General features: G+C 37.1%; 1 long non-coding RNA gene across 3 annotated transcripts in view; it reads left to right on the forward strand.

Moving 5' to 3' along the window:
- The window catches only part of LOC103886903, a 103,409-nt gene that overhangs the window by 18,878 nt on the left and 61,038 nt on the right, over positions 1-23,493 (forward strand). For all 3 annotated transcript variants that reach the window (XR_002523858.2, XR_002523857.2, XR_002523859.2), the window contains exon 2: positions 7,189-7,250. This is a non-coding gene — a long non-coding RNA (uncharacterized LOC103886903). The remainder of the gene's footprint in view (positions 1-7,188; positions 7,251-23,493) is intronic.

A 23,493-nucleotide genomic window follows, 5' to 3' on the forward strand; every position in this document is an offset into this window, starting at 1 on the left:
CAGGTACATGGATGTAGCCAGTAATTTGGCAAATGTGTTATTTTTCATTCCAATGATAAAAGGAAATCAGAAACAGTTCTCATTTGTATGGGTCAGATGATAAGGAGGAAGAAAAAGTTCAAATTTGAATTATCAGTGGATCGGGTAGGTAATGAGTGTCAGCCAGAAATAGAATATAACTATATTACTGTCTCTCTACAGACAGTAGAGGCAGCAAATCTTCCCAATGGAAAAACAAACAAACAAGCAAACAAATGAAAACAAACTAGTGTACTTGGTAATCTACTTTGTGTGGAAGGAGAAATAGCCTGAGGTGAGAATATTCATAGATTCCCAGTCAGTAGAGTGGCCAGCAGCCAGGTGGTCTTAGGGGTCTGGAAGGAAAATGACTGAAAGGTTGGAGATAAGGAGACCTGGAGGAGAGGCGTGTGGATAAATGTATGAGAGTGTTAACAAAGTGCAAATTATTCTTTTTCCTTAATGACTACCAGAAGATAACGATCGCAGAAGAGGCACTAGGAAACCAAGTACATAAAATCACTTGACCAGGGCCGGGCGCGGTGGATCACACCTGTAATCCCAGCACTTTGGGAGGCCCAGGCAGGCGGATCGCCTGAGGTCAGGAGTGAGACCAGCCTGGCCAACGTGGTGAAACCCTGTCTCTACTAAAAATACAAAAATTAGCCGGGAGTGGTGGCAAGCGCCTGTAATCCCAGCTACTTGGGAGGCTGAGATGGGAGAATCACTTGAACCTGGAAGGTAGTGGTTGCAGTGAGCCGAGATTGTGTCACTGCACTCCAGCCTGGGTGACAGAGCTAGACTCCGCCTCAAAAAAAAAAAATAACTTGACCAGGTGATATGAGTCAATGCCGGCCACCCTAGAACTGACATGGTGGGCACAAGAATGAAGCAGCCACAGAGGGAGAGACAGGCTATTTATGGGACCAACAGTGTGGACTCCCACTTTGGCACAAGGACAACTCCCCAGTGGGTTTGCTAGTGAATGGCAGTCTAGATTGCTTCCACCTAACCTTCTTTTCTCTTCTTCAGTCAGGGACAGATTTGTATCATTGTCTGACAGACTCTCAGAGCCTTATCTGACTCCCTTCCTGTTTCCTTTCACATAGGAATTTTCCCTAATAAAATCATTTCATGTTTGATTCTGTCTTGGAATCTGCTTCTTGCAAGACCTTGTCTCACATAGTTTCTAACCTAGGAATGCAGAAATGTGCTTTGATTAGGCTCCAGTTCTATTCCCTGAAATTAGCTCCCTTTTCTTCTGTTTTCTGTGACCCTTAACTCTGGTTTTCTTCTGCGTCAGGCTCCATGACCACACCTGAAGAGGGCATCGGAGAATGAGTACTGAGTAGTTTACTTTTTTTCTTTTTTTTTTTTTGAGATGAAGTCTCACTCTTATCCCCCATTCTGGAGGATATGGCACGATCTTGGCTCACTACAACCTCCGCCTCCCAGGTTCAGGTGATTCTCCTGCCTCAGCCTCCTGAGTAGCTGGGATTACAGGTGCGTACCACCATGCCCAGCTAATGTTTTGTATTTTAAGTAGAGACGGGGTTTCACCATGTTGGCCAGGCTGATCTTGAACGCCTGAGCTCAGGTGATCTGCCCGCCTTGGCCTCCCAAAGTCCTGGGATTACAGGCGTGAGCCACCGCACCCAGCCCTGAGTAGCTTTCTTAGTACCTGCTTTCTGCTTCTGAATGTTAGGAGCCCAAAGGACATATTAAGTAACAAATGACCACAATCTCTTTTTCTTCAGGTAAGTGATAGTACAATTCTCTCAAACAGTTTTGTATCTGTTTAACTCTGGTTAGCACAATTTTCCAATTGTACACCCATGATTCTTTTTGAAAGATATCCCTCTCTTTAGACTTAATTGTTGGTAACTTAAAGGTCCAATCTTCTGTGGAAGAGCCACTTCTTCAGATATCTTTCATTGAGCTATTTTGACCAATGGAAAAAATTTACTTCATTCTGCTGTAGAATATTTACTCACGTAATACCACACTGACCCTCATCCAGTTTGCCTGTTTGCTCAGTTTTTGTTTTCTAGAATCCTCATGCTTCTTTGAGGCTTCATTTTCCCACTTGAAGTGTTGCTACTTGACCATGTTTTCTATATTAGAAACACCATGTTTCAGACAATGCTGTTAATTGAACCTTCACACACTTCCTGGATTCCAAATCTTCATTTTCCCTCTCATGCTTTTTCAAAATTTCCACAAACCAGAGATCTATATCATTTCCACACTTTTCCCCATTTTCTTTAGTTTACTTTGCTTGAAACTCACTCATTTGTTTTTTCACTTCTACTAAACCAATAGAAGAGAAGAACAAAGACCATAGCTGTAGACACTTTAACATGTAAGTATCAAGGAGAAAAAGAGGAACCAAGTGAAACTGAGAAGGATCAACCAACAAAGGAGGGGAAAAAAACCAAGAAAGTGGGGTGTCCTAGATGCCAAGTGGAGAAAATAGCAATTGTCCTCAATGTAGTTGAGGACATCTCATTTATCATGAGATGAAGACTGAAAATTGACCATTTGCTTTAACCACACAGGTCACTAGTGACTTGGAATAGAGTGGTTTGGGTGAAGTGATAAGGTTGGTGCCTAATTGCAATGGGTTTAAGAGGAGATGGAATCTGTGTCTTGTTTCTTCATTAGGTAAATAAATTTCTCCCCCTCTCCCTGTTTCTTCAGTTCTGCATCTCTGCCAATCGTCTCAATCAAAACTGAACCATCCCAGTAGCTAGAGCTGCAAAGGATGTTTCCTTAGAAAGTGGGAGAGATGGTTATTATATCCATTTTAATATGTTGTCTTAATCTCATTCATTGGTCTGATCTGCTTGTAAAACCCCTGAAACCATGACTGTATTTTACCTCACCACTTAGCATCAAGGTTAACACTAAGTAGTTTTAATTTTGGAGGCAGTTTGCTTACCCTTCTAATTCAGAGTGTTTTCTTCCTATCTAATCACATGCCAGCTGGAACTGGGATTTAAGGGGCTGAAATTATCAGGTTTTGTTTCAAGGCAGTTGGAAAAAGAATAGAGTTGGTGGGAGTCTTGGGTTCTATCCCTGATTCTAAAATAATTGTGTGATTCAGTCAAGTTCTTAGCTGTAAGAGTATCTGGGCAAATTACTAAGAAAATGTTAGCTCTGAAATGAAAGAGTCTTTCAGGTTTCCCATATCCATAAAAGTCAATACCTTATTGCCCTCAGCTCTTTACACAATTTAAAAAAAATCAACATATTCTTCCTAAATGTCTGAGGAGGCACATAATATTATTCATGTTTTAGATATTTGGAAATGGAAACTAAGAGAGTGTAGATGATTTACCATGTTTTAAAGTTGATAAGAAGGAGAACAATTTATAATTGCAAGCCGTGAAGCCAAATGGCCTATGTCTGCAATCATGGCTCTGTAACTTACTAGCTGTGTGACCTTGGACAGCAACCTAAATCCTGAGACTCAGTTACTTTAACGGTGTAATGGGACTAAGGCCAGCATTTACCTATGGACCATTGGGGGCATTAACTGTGATAATCTAGGTAAAATGCTTTAATATTCCTCAGCGTGCGGTATGTCTTCAATAAGTATTAATTCAGAATGAAATGTATTTCCTTTTCTCTTCAGTATCGGTCTGCCACTTGCATCTGAAGTATATACCAATTGCCTATCTGGTCTTTTAAACCCCATTTTTATTTTGGAATTCTACTTGTTGAGTTATCTGACAAACTAAAACAGTTTCTAAGGAACAAATTAGTATAAAAGTAGGAGGAATTTTATCATTTTCTATCACTTTCCAATATCAAAACTAACAAATCAAGGCAGCTCAAATTTGAAAATGTGTAGAGAGGAAGATCACCACTAAACCACTTCATTTATTTTCTCTTTCAAAAATATATATTTTTAAAACAGCAAGATAAAAAAAGGAAAATTGCATTAGAAAAAAGGCTGTTACCCTACTACATTTCCCCCAGTGATTGATTGTATTTTCTCCCAGGAATTGAAGAAAAGGAGAAGAGAATATGAGGGTTGATTGCATCAAAAGTGTGACACGAATAAAAGAATCAAGAAATCACATATGTCTGCACAGAAGTCAACTAATAAATCAAAAGCATGTTCTTAGCTAAGTCAGATGTTTCTTTGAAACAGCATATGGTGCAATTCCAATATACTCTATATTCAGCTACCTAACAGGCTGTCTTGTTGCTTTCAACTAGTGAAAAATATGGCAGCACAAATGCTTATAAGGCTGGTAAAACATTTTAACTTTATTTTATGCCCTGATTAGCTATTGCTGGCCTGGCAATTACATTGTAAAACCTAAAATCATAAATGAAGAAAATAACCTGTTGGCAGGAGTGAACACTAATTGTTACAACATCCTATATTAAACCTGTTCATAGTTTCTTTTTAGTAGTTATTTTGATGTAAAATTTAACAAGTTTTCTTTTATCCCATATCAAGACTGTATTTTAAAAAGTTATGGATTTAAATTTCTGCATCATTTGTAGAATTTAGTCATAAAATTGACATTTTTCATCATAATTTTAACCAAATCAAATCCTCATGATGGAATCATGCCTTCATCAGGAAAGAATGAAGATTATAACCCTTAAAATATTATGATGGTAATATCTTGCTATAAAGAATAAATAAATGTTAGTATAATTGAAGAAAAGTAGTTCACATGGATTTTTACACTTTCAAATATTCAAAAGTTTGTGACTATGTGAAGGTTACTCTTTGAAATACTAAAAAGTTTGTGACCATGTGAAGGTGGCTGTGAGTGAATGTAACTTTGTAACCAAAGGAGAAACTACTATAATTAATTGACAATAGTAGAAGAAATAATTTTCAGTGAATCATCATGCTCTCCATTTTTTTTCAGGATTATCTTTAATTGCCATTATATTATAAGGTTAATGGGAATCAATGTCAAATCTGAAAACTGTATTATACCCCCATACATACCTTGACCCCAAAATGCAACCACTCATATTTTTTGGTCATTGGTAACAAGTGGGACAGTCTTGAACAGTAAATTGTTGAGCCCTGTATTTTATCAGACCCAAAAAAGAAGGAGAGTTGGAGGATATCAGTGAAAGGGTAATTTTGGAATAGAAAAGTGATAATGGAGACATTGGTATAATTTTATATCCAGCTCTTTTACTGTCTCTAAATATGCAAGTTATTATGAATGAATACTCAAGATCACATTCAGCAGCGTCCTTGGAGCACATGAGGAGTAAGAGTGAACTCTTTCCTACCTGTGTAGATACTTAAGTGTTCTGAGAGGGCCCTACAGGTACTTTGCCAGGATTCTGAAAACCATGTTTTTCTGCTTATTTCTTCTTACCATTAGCCTTACTCATTATTTCCCAAGGCCACTAATTCTGTATTTAGTGTCTGTTCACAGCATATAGCTAATATTAGTAGCTTATTAGAGCGTGGTGCTGTCAGTAATAGCAAAACAACTAATGGAAATGTTATGCTAAAACTCTACATGGTCAGATGTTGGTGGGACTGGTTATATGTTGTAGAAGGTATTACTTGTGTGATTTTTCTTCCCCTCAGTTTCCTAAATAATGTAATTGAAAAGAAAAGAAGAAAGAAAATGGTGCTAGTGCAGTGTTTCCTCTGTGATAGGTACTTGGCACACATTATCATAATCATTTTCCCAGTGATCCAAGCCCAAGACCAATTCTGTTCATCGTTGAAAAATACTAAAAAGCTTTGGCACAATAACTTGCTGACTCAGCATCAGGCCATCCACCTGAATGGCCTTGCCCATTGCTTGTGCTCCACTTGTAATAAATAACTGGTGTTGTCAAGCCTTTGACTAAAAATGTGACCTTTCCCTGGCTCCTACTTAATTTCTCCATAACTTATCCTTGTCCTTGAATCTTATCCAGCTTTACCTAATACCAAACTCCTGAATGCCTTTGCAATTTCTTCTGTTTGCATGTACAGACTTCTTGTTGCTTGCAGCTGCTTTCTACTGGTAGTTGGGTTCCATCTTCAGGAGCTGGTGCTCCAGGCTGGATTGCCTGACTGCTTACATTTCTTTGCTTGCTGTAATTCCCTAACATGCCACATGTGGATTCAGAATTACTCTGCCTACTTTGGGATCCATCCCTAGTAGCCTCCTCTTTTTATTCTTGTCAGCCTAACTTTACTGTCTGACCTTTGCTGTATGCTATGGTTCTTTGATTATAAGAGCAAGGAAGGACAGTATGTGTCGAGGGACTGGAAACATGGCAGTGGTGAAAAATCTGAACTTTGAAGATTTCTCTGCTTTGGAACTGTCCTGGAGAGATTCTTCCATTTATTTATTTATTTTTTCCATTCTAATTGTATGGAGAAGGGATTTGTGAAGTCTTGATTAATTTGAAGCTAGTGGGTATGTCATCTCACAGGTAGTGATTTTGGCAACTATATTGAGTTTATCCATGTCAGTAGCTATAATTGCAAGCTTCTTTCTTGTTAATTCCTGGAGTTGCCTATCTTCTTCCCCTGCTGTAAAATTTTGTCCCTCTCTGAAACAGAACACATTTTTTTTCCTGATATGCAAAGCACACTCATTAATTTCTCACTTAGTGATGATTCATTAATCATAGAAGGGCATGTAAGCTGCAGTAAAAGCAACTCCTTTAATTTAATTTAATTTAACAAACATTTATTGAGTGTTTAATGTGCAAAGCAACGCGCAAACCATGAGACCCAAAGAGACCTAGTTTGGGTGATATGCAAATTATTTTTCATCAGGATAAGTGTTTAATAAACTTTTCTGAATCAAATCTAATTGGCAGAGACTTTATTAGGGCTTTCAGTTCAGATAATAAGTTCTAAGATAAACTGTTTAGTAATACACTTTAAGAAACATACTTAGAATGTTTCCATAGAGAATTAAATAACTATTTTGGGAGGTAACTAATCTGCAGTTCATATTCCGCTAAAAACGGTGTCTAGTCAATATTAAAACCTGCAAAAAGCCACTGGTTTTTTTCGTTGTGTGCTCTATTTCTTCTTTGTAGATTCCATTATGTAGGAATAATACAGAGCTATAATCAGAAAAACAGAGAAGAAATTATATTTAAGCAAAACTAAGACACAGTGTGAAGTGGTTATTTTAATTTAATTAATTATATGTTAAATTGCAGAATCATGAAACATTAGGAAAGATGACAACCTGGGGATCAATCCAATTTCAATCGTTTTACAGGTAAGGAGGCTCTAATCCAGGGAGAAGATGTGATTTGCCTACGGTTGCACAACTAGCTGAAATTAGAAACCAGCTTGTGGTTTATATCTGAAGTAGTTAATCATGACTCTTTGGATGGTAAGAAATGGAAAACAGTTCAAGCTAACTTTTGGAAGATTTTGGGTCATGCCATTAAGAAGTCAGTGGATTGCAGTCATGGCTTGATTTAGGGGTATCAGTGCTTGTAGTTTCAATCACCTCTCTCTCTCTCTCCATCTCCAGAACTGGCTTCATTCTCTAGTGGCCTCATTTACTTCTCCTGGGGACAGGCTTCACTCAAAACAACAAAAACAATGGTTTCGTAGCCTACTAAATTAGAAAAAATGTTAATTTTTTTAAGTTTCATATAATTAAAAATAATATATTTGAAACTTGACTTAATAATAACTTAATACTTCTGGAATGTTGCAAAAAAAGTGGGAGATATTGATGAGGAAATTGTTTGCTATATTGTATCTTACTGCAAACATTGAGTAATTTTTGTCAGCATACTATACTCTTCTCTTTCCATAAACTTGCCCCAATGTTTCAAACATATCCACTAATAATTAGCAAACTCACCTTTCGTACTCTGTCTTCACTCCTCTTATTCTCAACTGTAAAAATCCAGGTAAACAGCATAAAAATCATATATATATATATAGGTTTTTGGGACATGGGAGGTATTTGGTTACATATGTTTTTTAGTGGTTATTTGTGAGATTTTGTTGCACTCATCACCCAAGCAGTATACACTGAACATGATTTGTAGCCTTTTATCACTCAACCCCTTCCTAACCCTTTCTCCTGAGGCCAAATTCCATTATATCATTCTTATGCCTTTGCATCCTCGTAGCTTAGCTCCCACTTACGAGTGAGAGCATATGCTGTTTGTTTGATTTTTCATTCCTAAGTTACTTCACTTAGAGTAATCGTCTCCAGTCCCATCTAGGTTGCTGTAAATGCTGTTAACTCATTACTTTTTATTGCTGACTAGTATTCCATCTCTCATATATATATATATATATATATATATATATATCCATCATATATATGATGTAATGATATATATGAGGTATATGATTTGTGATATGTATGTGTATATATATACACATATGTGTGTGTATATATATATGCATATATATACATATCTCACAGTTTATCCACTTGATTGATAGGCATTTCAGCTGTTTTCATATTTTTGCAATTGTAAATCGTGCTGCTATAAACATGCGTGCACAAATATCTTTTTCTTATAATGACATATTTTCCTCTGGGTAGATACCCAGTACTGGGATTGCTGGATCAAATGGTATTTCTACTTTTCATTCTTTAAGGAATCTCCGTACTGTTTTCCATACTGGTTGTACTAGTTTACATTCCCACCATCAGAGTAGAAGTGTTCCCTTTTCACTGCATCCACACCAACATCTATTATTTTTATGATTTTTTGATTACGGCTCTTCTTTTGGGAGTAAGGTGGTATCGCATGATCATCTCAATAGATGCAGAAAAAGCACTTGACAAAATTCAACATCCCTTTATGATTAAAACCCTCAGCAAAATTTGCATACAGGGGACATACATCAATGTAATAAAAGCCATCTATGAGAAACATACACCAACCTAATACTGCATGGGGAAAAGTTGAAAGCATTCACTCTGAGAACTGGAACAAGACAAGGATGCCCACTCTCACCACTTCTATTCAATATAGTACTGGAATTCCTAGCCAGAGCAGTCAGACAAGAGAAAGAAATAAAGGGCATCCAAATTGGAAAAGAGGAAGAGAAACAGTCGCCATTTGATGATATGATTATATGCTGAGAAAACCTTCAAGACTCCCCTGAAAAGCTCCTAGAACTGATAAATAAATTCAGCAAAGTTTCAGGATACAAAATTAATTTACACAAATCAGTTGCTCTACTATACAACAATAGCGACCAAGCTGAGAATGAAATTAAGAACACAACCCCTTTTACAATAGCTGCAAAAAAATAAAAATATAAGAATACTTAGGAATATACCTAACCAAGAAGGTGAAAGACCTCTACAAGGAAAACTACAAAACACTTCCAAAAGAAATCATAGACTACACAAACAAATAGAAACACCTCCCATGGTCATGGATGGGTAGAATCAATATTGTGAAAATGACTATACTGCTAAAAGCAATCTCCAAATTCAATGCAATTCCCATCACAATACCACAGTTATTCTTCACAGAACTAGAAAAACAATCCTAAAATTCATTTGGAACCAAAAAAGAGCTCCCATAGCAGAAGCAAGACTAAGCAAAAAGAACAAATCTGGAGGCATCACATTATGTAATTTCAAACTGTACTATAAGGCTGTAGTCACCAAAACAGCATGGTACCAATATAAAAAAAAAGGCACATAGAGCAGTGGAACAGCATAGAGAACCCAGAATACAGCTAAATACTTACAGCCAACTGATCTTTGACAAAGTAAACAAAAATATAAAGTTGGGAAAGAACACCCTATTCAACAAATGGTGCTGGGATAATTGGCAAGCCATGTGTAGGAGAATGAAACTGGATCCTCATCTCTTACTTTATACTAAAATCAACTCAAGATGGATCAAGGACTTAAATCTAAGACCTGGAACTATAAAAATTCTAGAAGATAACATCAGAAAAACCCTTCTAGACATTGACAGGTAAAGATCTCATGACCAAGAACCCAAAAGCAAATGCAACAAAAGCAAAGATAAATAAGTAGGACTTAATTAAACTAAATAGTTTTTGCATGGTAAAAGGAAAGTACACAGACAACCCACAGAGTGGGAGAAATCTTCACGATCTATACATCTGGCAAAGGACTAATATCCAGAATGTACAAAGGAATCAAATAAATTAATGTGAAAATAATAAACTATCCCTTCAAAAACTGGGCTAAGGACATTAATGGACAATTCTCAAAAGAAGATATACTAATGACCAACAAACATAAGAAAAAAATGCTCAACGGCTCTAATGATCAGTGAAATGCAAAGAAAAATATCTTATTAAAAAAAGTTCATTACCAAGACAATCCTAAGCCAAAAGAACAAAGCTGGAAGCATCACACAACCTGACTTCAAACTATACTACAAGGCTAAAGTAACCAAAACAGCATGGTACTGGTACCAAAACAGAGATATAGACCAATGGAAAAGAACAGAGCCCTCAGAAATAATACCACACATCTACAGCCATGTGATCTTTGACAAACCTGGCAAAAACAAGAAACGGGGAAAGGATTCCCTATTTAATTAATGGTGCTGGGAAAATTGACTAGCCATAAGAAAGCTGAAACTGGATCCTTTCCTTACTCCTTATATGAAAATTAATTCAAGATGGATTAGAGACTTAAATGTTAGACCTAAAACCATAAAAACCCTAGAAGAAACCCTAGGTAATACCATTCAGGACATAGGCATGGACAAGGACTTCATGTCTAAAACACCAAAAGCAACGGCAACAAAAGCCAACATTGACAAATGGGATCTAATTAAACTAAAGAGCTTCTGCACAGCAAAAGAAACTACCATCAGAGTGAACAGGCAACCTACAGAATGGGAGAAAATTTTTGCAATCTACTCATCTGACAAAGGGCTAATATCCAGAACTCAATCAAATTTACAAGAAAGAAACAAACAACCCCATCAAAAAGTGGGCAAAGGATATGAACAGACGTTTCTCAAAGGAAGACATTCATACAACCAACAGACACATGAAAAAATGCTCATCATCACTTGCCATCAGAGAAATGCAAATCAAAACCACAATGAGATACCATCTCACACCAGTTAGAATGACAATCATTAAAAAATTAGGAAACAACAGGTGCTGGAGAGGATGTGGAGAAATAGGAACACTTTTACACTGTTGGTGGGACTGTAAACTAGTTCAACCATTGTGGAAAACAGTATGGCGATTCCTCAAGGATCTAGAATGAGAAATACCATTTGACCCAGCCATCTCATTACTGGAGATATACCCAAAGGATTATAAGTCATGCTGCTATAAAGACACATGCACACGTATGTTTATTGTGGCACTATTCACAATAGCAAAGATTTGGAATCAACCCAAATGTCCATCAGTGACAGACTGGGTTAAGAAAATGTGGCATATATACACCGCAGAATACTATGCAGCCATAAAAAAGGATGAGTTTGTGTCCTTTGTAGGGACATGGATGCAGCTGGAAACCGTCATTTGCAGCAAACTATCACAAGAACAGAAAACCAAATACCACATGTTCTCACTCATAGGTGGGAACTGAACAATGAGATCACTTAGACACAGGAAGGGAAACATCACACACTGGGTCCTATTTTGGGGAGGGGCAGAGGGGAGGGATAGCATTAGGAGATATACCTAATGTAAATGACGAGTTAGTGGGTGCAGCACACCAACATGTCACATGTATACATAGGTAACAAATCTGCATGTTGTGCACATGTACCCTAGAACTTACAGTATAATAATAAAAAAAAATTAAAAAAACAAAAGTTCACAGCTTGGGCAACATAGTGAGACCCTGTCTCTTAAAAAAAAAAAAAAAATAGCCAGGCATGGTGACACATGCCTGTAGTCTCAGCTAGTCTCGAAACTGAGGTGGGAGGATCACTTGAACGTGGGAGGAAGAAGCTGCAGTGACTTGTGATAGCATCACCGCACCCCAGCTTGGGTGACAGAGAAAGAAACAATGTCCAAAAAAAGTAGTTTAGGTGCCTTTATATTTGTTTGATTCTTGTTTATGTTCATGCTAATTATATTGTAATAAATATTATTGAGTTAATAAAGTAATGGGTAATTTGCTTAGAACTTCCCTACATACATTAAAAGCACTATTAGTTTTTTAAAATAAAGAAGTAAAAACATTTTGAAAGTTCATCTTCTTTAATATAATTATTTTGTGCCTGTGTATGATCAAATTCAGTCATTATAGTTCAAGGCGTTACATACTCATTGAACACTTATAAAGTGCTTTTTAGAATGAGTTGTCAAATAAATGGGAACATACAAATATATGTTGACTCACACATTTATAAACAAACAAACATCTGACCTGGAGACAAAGAAAACTAACAGTTCTCAACCACTTCTAGCCTTTATTGCTAATATTAATTCTACCTTTATAATGTAGATGTTATTCCAAGGTAAATCATTAAGTAATTAGCCAACTATAATGTTAAGGGGGGAAGCTTAGTATGATAGTACAGACTTTGGTTCTAGCTCTGCCTCTTACTTAAACTTTTCTAAGTCTCCATCCTCATTGGAAAACTAGTGATAGTAATAGGATCTAAATATGTGCCAGACAGAAAGCAAACACCCACATTTGATTGCAAATCCCAACCTGCTTTCTTTCATTCTTATTTTGTATACCTCAAGCTGGAGCATGCAAACCACTCTATTTCTCCCCCCTCGCACATACATTTATGCACAAGGGAACGTGGCAGTTTGTCATAAGTGACAAGTCAAAAGATAAATAAAGCAAATCATCCTCCAGCACCATTTACATGCAAAAGTTTCTGAAGAAAGTTAAATAATTTAACTACTGAATAATTTACAGTGTTTTAAAGATCACAAGAAGCATAGATATATTATAGCTTCCCACTTCCCTAGTTCCTATGATTAATTTGAGTATTCTAGCCAGACCTTAGAAGCTCAATTCTGTGAGTTCCTCATTTTCAGTTATCTTCACCCCTATTACCATGGTCATCTCACTCCATAGAAATTCTCTGGATCTGAAGGAATTTTGAATTCCTTTGCCTCTGAAAGACTAAGTTATAATATTTTATTCTTGCCACAATCTCTTAGTTTCCTAACTCATTCTTTGAGAGCTCTGTGTCTAGAAATCTGTTCTTTCTTCCTATTAGTCTCTTTTCTTTCTAGCCTCTGGGTGAGGCTTATGTTTTCTCAGAGTAGACTCTGTCAATGTCTCCAGTTCTCTTCACCTGTTATCTGCTACTGTCTGTGTGCTGTGACTTTCAATCTTTCTCCATCTACCCAAATTCTATATTCCACTAGAACTAAAAGTACTGGAAGTTCCATGAATGTGCCCTGCTGCTATGAGTTTTTGTTCCTTTGCTTGTGCCACTCTGTACTTGAAATGCCTGTCATACAAAGGTACATTTAATTTTAAAGTCTTTTGGTGACACATTTCTATGAAAACTTCCCCCTAGATTAAATATATTACTAATTTATTTGGTGCCCCACAGTGATCTGTGTCCATTACAGCACAGCACACGTTACACTTGTTTCTGTTTTTTTGATGTTTATATCTGCCTTCCATGGCTGTTTAATTTCTGTGGGCTCAGCGTCAGTGTAGTGCCTAACATGTAGTAGTCAGTTAATAAGTATTTATTGGATACATTCTTTAAACGAATTAAGCAATGAGAAATGCTATTTCCCTGGAAAAACTACAGGTTTTATTTTTCCAATAGTAAGGCATATGCAACATTCACCCTCCCTACCCTGTTTTCTCTGGCAACTAGGAAGGAAGGGGCACATGTGAGAACAAAAGTTATTAGCTCTGTTACCCTCATTGTTGGTAATTTGAATTCCCTATTTTCTCCTATCGAGAGTTTTGCATTATTAATTTTAGATTATGTGATTTTTATTTTATTTTTATTTATTTATTTTTTTTTTATTTTTTTATTTTTTTTAATTTATTTATTATTATTATACTTTAAGTTGTAGGGTACATGTGCATAACATGCAGGTTTGTTACATATGTATACTTGTGCCATGTTAGTCTGCTGCACCCATCAACTCGTCATTTACATCAGGTATAACTCCCAATGCAATCCCTCCCCCCTCCCCCCTCCCCATGATAGGCCCCGGTGTGTGATGTTCCCCTTCCTGAGTCCAAGTGATCTCGTTGTTCAGTTCCCACCTATGAGTGAGAACATGCGGTGTTTGGTTTTCTGTTCTTGTGATAGTTTGCTAAGAATGATGGTTTCCAGCTGCATCCATGTCCCTACAAAGGACGCAAACTCATCCTTTTTTATGGCTGCATAGTATTCCATGGTGTATATGTGCCACATTTTCTTAATCCAATCTGTCACTGATGGACATTTGGGTTGATTCCAAGTCTTTGCTATTGTGAATAGTGCTGCAATAAACATACGTGTGCATGTGTCTTTATAGCAGCATAATTTATAATCCTTTGGGTATATCCCCAGTAATGGGATGGCTGGGTCATATGGTACATCTAGTTCTAGATCCTTGAGGAATCGCCATACTGTTTTCCATAATGGTTGAACTAGTTTACAATCCCACCAACAGTGTAAAAGTGTTCCTATTTCTCCACATCCTCTCCAGCACCTGTTGTTTCCTGACTTTTTAATGATCGCCATTCTAACTGGTGTGAGATGGTATCTCATTGTGGTTTTGATTTGCATTTCTCTGATGGCCAGTGATGATGAGCATTTTTTCATGTGTTTGTTGGCTGTATGAATGTCTTCTTTTGAGAAATGTCTATTCATATCCTTTGCCCACTTTTTGATGGGGTTGTTTGTTTTTTTCTTGTAAATTTGTTGGAGTTCTTTGTAGGTTCTGGATATTAGCCCTTTGTCAGATGAGTAGATTGCAAAAATTTTCTCCCATTCTGTAGGTTGCCTGTTCACTCTGATGGTAGTTTCTTTTGCTGTGCAGAAGCTCTTTAGTTTAATGAGATCCCATTTGTCAATTTTGGCTTTTGCTGCCGTTGCTTTTGGTGTTTTAGACATGAAGTCTTTGCCCATGCCTATGTCCTGAATGGTACTACCTAGGTTTTCCTCTAGGATTTTTATGGTATTAGGTCTAACATTTAAGTCTCTAATCCATCTTGAATTAATTTTCGTATAAGGAGTAAGGAAAGGATCCAGTTTCAGCTTTCTACTTATGGCTAGCCAATTTTCCCAGCACCATTTATTAAATAGGGAATCCTTTCCCCATTTCTTGTTTCTCTCAGGTTTGTCAAAGATCAGATGGCTGTAGATGTGTGGTATTATTTCTGAGGACTCTATTCTGTTCCATTGGTCTATATCTCTGTTTTGGTACCAGTACCATGCTGTTTTGGTTACTGTAGCCTTGTAGTATAGTTTGAAGTCAGGTAGTGTGATGCCTCCAGCTTTGTTCTTTTGACTTAGGATTGTCTTGGAGATGCGGGCTCTTTTTTGGTTCCATATGAACTTTAAAGCAGTTTTTTCCAATTCTGTGAAGAAACTCATTGGTAGCTTGATGGGGATGGCATTGAATCTATAAATTACCTTGGGCAGTATGGCCATTTTCACGATATTGATTCTTCCTATCCATGAGCATGGTATGTTCTTCCATTTGTTTGTGTCCTCTTTGATTTCACTTAGCAGTGGTTTGTAGTTCTCCTTGAAGAGGTCCTTTACATCCCTTGTAAGTTGGATTCCTAGGTATTTGATTCTCTTTGAAGCAATTGTGAATGGAAGTTCATTCATGATTTGGCTCTCTGTTTGTCTGTTATTGGTGTATAAGAATGCTTGTGATTTTTGCACATTAATTTTGTATCCTGAGACTTTGCTGAAGTTGCTTATCAGCTTAAGGAGATTTTGGGCTGAGACAATGGGGTTTTCTAAATATACAATCATGTCATCTGCAAACAGGGACAATTTGACTTCTTCTTTTCCTAACTGAATACCCCTGATTTCTTTCTCTTGCCTAATTGCCCTAGCCAGAACTTCCAACACTATGTTGAATAGGAGTGGTGAGAGAGGGCATCCCTGTCTTGTGCCAGTTTTCAAAGGGAATTTTTCCAGTTTTTGCCCATTCAGTATGATATTGGCTGTGGGTTTGTCATAAATAGCTCTTATTATTTTGAGGTACGTTCCATCAATACCGAATTTATTGAGCGTTTTTAGCATGAAGGGCTGTTGAATTTTGTCAAAAGCCTTTTCTGCATCTATTGAGATAATCATGTGGTTCTTGTCTTTGGTTCTGTTTATATGCTGGATTATGTTTATTGATTTGCGAATGTTGAACCAGCCTTGCATCCCAGGGATGAAGCCCACTTGATCATGGTGGATAAGCTTTTTGATGTGTTGTTGAATCCGGTTTGCCAGTATTTTATTGAAGATTTTTGCATCGATGTTCATCAGGGATATTGGTCTAAAATTCTCTTTTTTTGTTGTGTCTCTGCCAGGCTTTGGTATCAGGATGATGTTGGCCTCATAAAATGAGTTAGGGAGGATTCCCTCTTTTTCTATTGATTGGAATAGTTTCAGAAGGAATGGTACCAACTCCTCCTTATACCTCTGGTAGAATTCAGCTGTGAATCCATCTGGTCGTGGACTTTTTTTGGTTGGTAGGCTATTAATTATTGCCTCAATTTCAGAGCCTACTATTGGTCTATTCAGGGATTCAACTTCTTCCTGGTTTAGTCTTGGAAGAGTGTAAGTGTCCAGGAAATTATCCATTTCTTCTAGGTTTTCCAGTTTATTTGCGTAGAGGTGTTTATAGTATTCTCTGATGGTAGTTTGTATTTCTGTGGGGTCGGTGGTGATATCCCCTTTATCATTTTTAATTGCGTCGATTTGATTCTTCTCTCTTTTCTTCTTTATTAGTCTTGCTAGTGGTCTGTCAATTTTGTTGATCTTTTCAAAAAACCAACTCCTGGATTCATTGATTTTTTGGAGGGTTTTTTGTGTCTCTATCTCCTTCAGTTCTGCTCTGATCTTAGTTATCTCTTGCCTTCTGCTAGCTTTGGAATGTGTTTGCTCTTGCTTCTCTAGTTCTTTTAATTGCGATGTTAGAGTGTCAATTTTTGATCTTTCCTGCTTTCTCTTGTGGGCATTTAGTGCTATAAATTTCCCTCTGCACACTGCTTTAAATGTGTCCCAGAGATTCTGGTATGTTGTATCTTTGTTCTCATTGGTTTCAAAGAACATCTTTATTTCTGCCTTCATTTCGTTATGTACCCAGTAGTCATTCAGGAGCAGGTTGTTCAGTTTCCATGTAGTTGAGCGGTTTTGATTGAGTTTCTTAGTCCTGAGTTCTAGTTTGATTGCACTGTGGTCTGAGAGACAGTTTGTTATAATTTCTGTTCTTGTACATTTGCTGAGGAGTGCTTTACTTCCAATTATATGGTCAATTTTGGAGTAAGTACGATGTGGTGCTGAGAAGAATGTATATTCTGTTGATTTGGGGTGGAGAGTTCTATAGATGTCTATTAGGTCTGCTTGCTGCAGAGATGAGTTCAATTCCTGGATATCCTTGTTAACTTTCTGTCTCGTTGATCTGTCTAATGTTGACAGTGGAGTGTTGAAGTCTCCCATTATTATTGTATGGGAGTCTAAGTCTCTTTGTAAGTCTCTAAGGACTTGCTTTATGAATCTGGGTGCTCCTGTATTGGGTGCGTATATATTTAGGATAGTTAGCTCTTCCTGTTGAATTGATCCCTTGACCATTATGTAATGGCCTTCTTTGTCTCTTTTGATCTTTGATGGTTTAAAGTCTGTTTTATCAGAGACTAGGATTGCAACCCCTGCTTTTTTTTGTTCTCCATTTGCTTGGTAAATCTTCCTCCATCCCTTTATTTTGAGCCTATGTATGTCTCTGCGTGTGAGATGGGTCTCCTGAATACAGCAGACTGATGGGTCTTGACTCTTTATCCAGTTTGCCAGTCTGTGTCTTTTCATTGGAGCATTTAGTCCATTTACATTTAAGGTTAAGATTGTTATGTGTGAACTTGATCCTGCCATTATGATATTAACTGGTTATTTTGCTCGTTAGTTGATGCAGTTTCTTCCTAGCCTCGATGGTCTTTACATTTTGGCATGTTTTTGCAATGGCTGGTACCGGTTGTTCCTTTCCATGTTGAGTGCTTCCTTCAGGGTCTCTTGTAAGGCAGGCCTAGTGGTGACAAAATCTCTAAGCATTTGCTTATCTGTAAAGGATTTTATTTCTCCTTCACTTATGAAACTTAGTTTGGCTGGATATGAAATTCTGGGTTTAAAATTCTTTTCTTTAAGAATGTTGAATATTGGCCCCCACTCTCTTCTGGCTTGGAGAGTTTCTGCCGAGAGATCTGCTGTGAGTCTGATGGGCTTCCCTTTGTGGGTAACCCGACCTTTCTCTCTGGCTGCCCTTAAGATTTTTTCCTTCATTTCAACTTTGGTGAATCTGGCAATTATGTGTCTTGGAGTTGCTCTTCTCGAGGAGTATCTTTGTGGCGTTCTCTGTATTTCCTGGATTTGAATGTTGGCCTGCCCTACTAGGTTGGGGAAGTTCTCCTGGATGATATCCTGAAGAGTGTTTTCCAACTTGGTTCCATTTTCCCCCTCACTTTCAGGCACCCCAATCAGACGTAGATTTGGTCTTTTTACATAATCCCATACTTCTTGCAGGCTTTGTTCATTTCTTTTTCTTCTTTTTTCTTTTGGTTTCTCTTCTCGCTTCATTTTATTCATTTGATCCTCAATCGCTGATACTCTTTCTTCCAGTTGATCGAGTCGGTTACTGAAGCTTGTGCATTTGTCACGTATTTCTCGTGTCATGGTTTTCATCTCTTTCATTTCGTTTATGACCTTCTCTGCATTAATTAGTCTAGCCGTCAATTCTTCCACTTTTTTTTCAAGATTTTTAGTTTCTTTGCGCTGGGTACGTAATTCCTCCTTTAGCTCTGAGAAATTTGATGGACTGAAGCCTTCTTCTCTCATCTCGTCAAAGTCATTCTCCGTCCAGCTTTGATCCGTTGCTGGCGATGAGCTGCGCTCCTTTGCCGGGGGAGATGCGCTCTTGTTTTTTGAATTTCCAGCTTTTCTGCCCTGCTTTTTCCCCATCTTTGTGGTTTTATCTGCCTCTGGTCTTTGATGATGGTGATGTACTGATGGGGTTTTGGTGTAGGTGTCCTTCCTGTTTGATAGTTTTCCTTCTAACAGTCAGGACCCTCAGCTGTAGGTCTGCTGGAGATTGCTTGAGGTCCACTCCAGACCCTGTTTGCCTGGGTGTCAGCAGCAGAGGCTGCAGAAGATAGAATATTTCTGAACAGCGAGTGTACCTGTCTGATTCTTGCTTTGGAAGCTTCCTCTCAGGGGTGTACTCCACCCTGTGAGGTGTGGGGTGTCAGACTGCCCCTAGTGGGGGATGTCTCCCAGTTAGGCTACTCAGGGGTCAGGGACCCGCTTGAGCAGGGAGTCTGTCCCTTCTCAGATCTCAACCTCCGTGTTGGGAGATCCACTGCTCTCTTCAAAGCTGTCAGACAGAGTCGTTTGCGTCTGCAGAGGCTTCTGCTGCGTTTATTGTTTACTGTGCCCTGTCCCCAGAGGTGGAGTCTACAGAGACAGGCAGGTTTCCTTGAGCTGCTGTGAGCTCCACCCAGTTCGAGCTTCCCAGCAGCTTTGTTTACCTACTTAAGCCTCAGCAATGGCGAGCGCCCCTCCCCCAGCCTAGCTGCTGCCTTGCCGGTAGATCACAGAGTGCTGTGCTAGCAATGAGGGAGGCTCCGTGGGCGTGGGACCCTCCCGGCCAGGTGTGGGATATGATCTCCTGGTGTGCCTGTTTGCTTAAAGCGCAGTATTGGGGTGGGAGTTACCCAATTTTCCAGGTGTTGTGTGTCTCAGTTCCCCTGGCTAGGAAAAAGGATTCCCTTCCCCCTTGCACTTCCCAGGTGAGGCAATGCCTCGCCCTGCTTCAGCTCTCGCTGGTCGGGCTGCAGCAGCTGACCAGCACCGATCTTCCGGCACTCCCCAGTGAGATGAACCCAGTACCTCAGTTGAAAATGCCGAAATCACCGGTCTTCTGTGTCGCTCATGCTGGGAGTTGGAGACTGGAGCTGTTCCTATTTGGCCATCTTGCTCCGCCCCCTCCTCTATGTGATTTTTAAAAACAAGTTATGCACAAGTGTGTGTTTGTGTGTGTGCATGTGTGATAAAGAATTTCAATAGGTACTATTTCAGAAAATAATATTTTCTTGACTCTTCCTCATGCTTATAAATGTACTAGTTTATTAAAGCTTTTCAGTATGCTATAAAATACATTTCTAGGATTACTATTTTATATGGAAGAAGATTTTCATGTTAAAAAAGAGTATTGCAGCACCAATAAGGTAATTTTTTCTGTTTTAAAATGTATGATTAAAATAAATGCACTGAAATGTAAATATCTTAAATAAATATAATATTAATTCTATAAACTTTAATTTTCTTGCTGTAAACATTACCTATGGCTCCTGAAAATGTCCAGTCAAATATATGGAATGAAATGCACAAATAGTTTTTTAAGAGAAACTGAAGCTCAAGGTCTATGATGTAGATTTTGGGAAAATTTAGGGAAAAACGTTGAAATATGTGAATTCACTTTCATGTAGAAAAAATAAGTAGAAAAACATACCAAACCAATCACTTAAGTCTGAAACTTTAGTAAATTTGGTTTTCACATCAGAGATAGCTAGCTAATTATGTCAAATGTTGGTATGTATTTTAAAGTTTTATGAATAGTAATGAAACAGGTCTATGATCTAATCCATTGTAATGAAGGCATATCAATTGTATAATTTACACTATGTTAAACTAATAACATATGTTGTATGTATGTGTAAATTTTGGAAGCTCTTAGAATGATTGAGTTCATGGTTTATTATATAATTCACATTTACTCTAAAGAGAGCATAATTGATATTGTTATTAATACTATTGATATATTTTGGATAGTTAGCAGTGGGGTGCTGGTAAATGTTTAATAACTTGCTCTCTGAAGGAAAAATTCCTAATTTGTAATATTTGCCGATTTCTCTGTTGTAAATGCTTCTACCCCAGCCAATTTCAAGTACTAATGTGGGGTTGCTGAATGCAGAATTAGGTACTGAAGCACAGGAGTCATCTCTTGCGAGCTCCGTAAGCCAACTCCAGAATACTGCCAAATTCTTATGCTTCTGGAGATATCTAGTAATAGCTCACTGTTTTGATTCAGATACTTCACGTAATAAAAAGTGATAAAAGAAGCCATTGTGTATATGGGATAGATTACCCTGAAAAGCTGTACTCAAGGATACATTTTCTTGCTCTGAATTTCCTCAAGCATTTATAGTCAATGAAATTTAAGTTTATCTATCTATCTATCTATCTATCTATCTATCTATCTATCTATCTATCATTTTGCTAATTAGGTATGAAGCAATCGTAATTTTCTAAGAAATATGTAGAAATTTTCGAATGTGAGAAGGCTTTTTGTACATCCATTGTGTTGTCTGGGCTGCTTGAGCATAGCTTTTTAACTGGTGCCTATCTTTTGTTTGCTTCAATAGGTCTCAGAAAATGAGAAAATATTAATTCCTAAGCATGTTCTGTTTGAGTGCACACTATCATTGATAAGATATAGTCACACATTACTACTCACTTTTCTTTATTCAGATTTTAAAAATTTTTCCAGATGCCATTATAGGTTAGTTCTGGAGACTCAAGTCTCTAAAGAGTTCTACAAAGGTTTTGCTTAGATGGAATATGAAATTTATTTATCTGTGTAAGTTGTAGAAAGCATTATATTGCGGAAGACAAAAATCTTGATTTTATAGTAGATAACTATAATATATAATATGCCCTCTGCTTAAATAAACAATATTTTAGGTGACATAAGTAAAAATTATACAAAGTCCTTAGTTCTAAAGCCAAAGTTTGAATGTCTGAATGTTTATTTTTAAATTTCCAGATGGTTCTAGCTCCATGTTTTACATACCAGTTAAAGTCTTTGGAATTTATCAGAATTATATACAAACAACATAAAAAAATTTGAATCAAATAAAACCAGTTTCTGAGCTTTTGAAGTTTATGCATTTTTTCTTGTTGTGACAGGTTTTCTAGAAGGATTTGTCTTCCAGAAATCCTCTCATCAGTCCTGAAAATATTTCTGCAAAACTAACCTTGATCTTCAAATTTCTTTAGACCTCTTTCCTAAAGTGTACCAGAGTATAAAAATCCCATGAGATGCTCACTAGAAATGGGGAATATGCAGTAAAATATAAACTTTAAAGAGATAGGATGCACATAAGAATGTTAAGGACTCTGACAAATCCCACAGAAAGTAAATCTTCAATATTTGTTTTAAAGCATTTCCCAGTGGTATTGAGTATGGATCCTATTTTTATGTTATCCTAACAACACCCATGAAACATACGTCTGGGAATATCTTCTTTACACATCTTTTTGAAAAATATTGAATTTCCACTTTTTAGATTAATATTTTCCAAAGCATAACCAACTTAAAAAATCAGGAATAAGTTTCTACTTTTTTAAAGAAATTGAAAATAACTGACATTAATTCAAGAGATATAGATAGCTAAATAGAAGAATGATCATGGAATGAATTCATTCTGATGTTAAATTAGTGCATTGCCTATAAATATACCAAAGAATTTCATGGATGAATGTTTTCAAACCTTCAAAGAGCAGGTAATTCCTGTGCAATTTAACTTGTTCCAGGAATATAAAATAAAGGAAGTATTCCAATTCTTAAAAAAAAAAAAACAAACTAATATGACATTGACTCCAAAATCTGACAAAGAAACCACAAAAAAAGAGAATGATAAGCCATCTTACTTATGAATATTAATGCAAACTAGTTAACAAAATCTAGAAAATAAAATCCAGCATGACATTAAAAGAATAATATGCCAAGACCATGTAGGGTTTATTTTAGGTTGCATGAAGGCTTAACAATATTAAATCTTCTAGTACCACTGACTGCAGGTAAAACAAGAAAAGTCCTTTGTAAAAAAGGAAGAGAATGATAACTTAAGGTAAAATTATATGCATATCTCAGACCATTTACAAATGTCATTCTTGGATGAAACAATCCAAGAATTCTTATTGAAGTCAGAAACAAGGCAGGCATTCCTAGTTTCCCCACTGTTCTTTAATATTTTCCTGGAAATGTTATAGACAATGAAATTAGCCAAAGATGTATAATGATGATTATACATATCAGGAAAGAAGGGACAATATTATCATTATTGATAAATGATATGATTATATATTTTTAAAATCTAAGAGAATGGGTAAAAATACTAGTAGAAAGAACAAAATAGTTTAATAATGTGACTGGTCACAAAATACATAGCGTGACTAATAAAACTGTAAACAAGAAAATCATATAAGGAAAGGTATACCAAGCATAATTGCAACAAATAAATAAATTAAAACCCCAGACACCTCAGAATAAACCTAATTTAAAAATACACAGTTCCTAAGTAAAGACTGATATTCAAA

Source organism: Papio anubis, chromosome 8, assembly GCF_008728515.1.
Source record: "Papio anubis isolate 15944 chromosome 8, Panubis1.0, whole genome shotgun sequence".
Lineage (NCBI taxonomy): Eukaryota > Metazoa > Chordata > Mammalia > Primates > Cercopithecidae > Papio > Papio anubis.